Source organism: Marmota marmota, unplaced genomic scaffold, assembly GCF_001458135.2.
Source record: "Marmota marmota marmota unplaced genomic scaffold, marMar, whole genome shotgun sequence".
In the NCBI taxonomy this organism is placed as follows: Eukaryota; Metazoa; Chordata; class Mammalia; order Rodentia; family Sciuridae; genus Marmota; species Marmota marmota.
In genome coordinates, this window is record NW_026000142.1 from 24,756,350 (window position 1) to 24,758,479 (window position 2,130).

The 2,130-nt window shown below is 43.2% G+C and overlaps 1 protein-coding gene across 14 annotated transcripts in view; it reads left to right on the forward strand.

Annotated features, from left to right (window-relative positions):
- Atxn7l1 (ataxin 7 like 1) overlaps window positions 1–2,130 on the forward strand; it is a 234,968-nt gene that overhangs the window by 156,622 nt on the left and 76,216 nt on the right. The gene's annotated exons all lie outside the window — the stretch shown is intronic.

A 2,130-nucleotide genomic window follows, 5' to 3' on the forward strand; every position in this document is an offset into this window, starting at 1 on the left:
CCCGCACCCTCCATCAGAACTCTGTCCTATATTGATTCCATCCCCTTTTGAGCAGCTTTCCACACATCCAGACATGCTTAAAACCTTGCACTGGTCCTCCACCAACCTCCTCCTTCATGAGTGCTCTCATGCAGCTCCCTTGACTCATGAGATGTCCAGAGCATGGGCACAGGGCCCCCAGCTTTGTCTCCATCCATGGTGCTATTCACGGACTAGATACACTGGCTCACCAGCATTCCCCAAACAGCCCTCATCTCTCAGCAGCAGCAAAGCAGTTTTTTTTTTTTTTCTGGTGTGGAGTAGAGCTGCTTTTCTAAGCACGTCAGTAATAACTGCAGCAGATTTCTGTTAATATTGCATATGCCTCTGTTTTTTACTAATTTGATATCACAAATTTGGTGGCCAGGCCTTATTGAACTTTCAGAAGTTCTGATTTTAAACAACTTCCCTAAATATGCCAGAGTTTATCAAATCGTGGGTCTGATTTTGAGGGTTTTTTTTAAATGGTCTCTATGCTCAGAAGAGTCACAAGTTACCTGGACATATTCTACTCACTTGTAGCTTGTAAGCAAAGAAGCTTTCCTGCCAAGCTTCTGATTTACCCAGTGCTCATCTTCTTGCAGGCAGCATGGATGCAAATGTTATGTGGTTACCAAAGCAACCTCAAAGTGAGTGTTTACAAGCCAGAGAGGTACCACATATGTATCCCCTCTAACCACAGAGCTTTTCTAGTCAGTGGAAGCATGTAGATTTGATTAGTCTTCATGATCTAGGCTGCTTCAGTTACATTCAAGGTAAAGTCCATCTTGACACCCAATTTCTCTAGCCTTGATTCTGTGATTTCTTCATATATTCAGGAAGAGGTGGATTCATGAGGGAGTGGCAAAACATTGTAGAACTTTCTAAACATCACCTTATTACCAGCTCCCTTCCTGTCTTCAACATTTAGCATCTCTTGTCCTAGCCCTAAGTCTTCATTTCCTGACAAACATTCATTGTCCTTCAAACTCCCTGGCCATTGGTAACCCACTCCCAGGCCCCCTCAGAGGAAAGCACCAAACCCTACTTGAGTGTATCCCATAATAGTAATAGCACCCCTACTCAAGCAGTGAATGTGTTCACGGGGCACAGAGGAGAGGGAGCATGACAGCGGGAAATTTCATGTGGTCCGGTATTTTCAGAGGCCTCTGTTGCAGAAGAACTTGGCAAAGGGTGAACTCTACAGTGCATGTTGTGGAAGAGATCCACCACACTGCATGCTCAGCCACATGCCTAGCATTTGACAACGCACCTTCTAGGTGTGCAAGCTTCTTAATGGACAACATAGCAGATCTGTGGAGATATTCGGCTCCATTTCTTCCTAGACTAGGAGTGGGTAAGGAGCCAGGTTTGGTATGTGGGTGAACTGTTCAAATCAGAGAGGGTGTGAACTGGATGGAGAGGGTGTCCAAAGCTCACCCATCATAGAAAAGAATCCTTCTTTCCAAGACACTGGCTGTCTGGGAACTGCTACAAAAAAAGCCATGAAGACAGTGAGAAATCAAGGAAGATCTTGTGCTTTTTTGTTTGGTTGGTTTTTATTTATTTTATTTATTTGTTTTTGTTTGGTACCAGGGACTGAACCTAGAGTGCTTAACTCCTGATCCACATCCTCAACCCTTTTTATTTTTTATTTTGAGAAGGGTCTCACTAAGTTGCTTAGGGCCTTGCTAAGTTACTGAGACTGGCCTCAAACTTGCAATCCTCCTACCTCAACCTCCTGAGTCGTTAGGATTACAGATGTGTGCCATCATGCCCAGCAATCTTGTGCTTTTATAATCAAACAATTTTATTAATCTTTTTAGTTCTATCATTCTGTTTTCTGGAAACATGATTGAGGCAAGGAGTTGGTGCTAGGAGTTGGAAGATCTGGTGCCGTTTATGGTTTGCAGTGTGGTTTTTACCAAATCATATACTCTCTCTCTGAATCTCAGTTTACTTGTCTATAAAAATGCGAATGATAGAGCATCCAACTGTTAAAGTATTTTACAAGAGATTGGAGTGTGTCTCAGTGGGAGATCATATGCTCAGCATGCACAAGGAGGAAGGAAGGAAGGAAGGAAGGAAGGAAGGAAGGAAGGAGAAAAAACA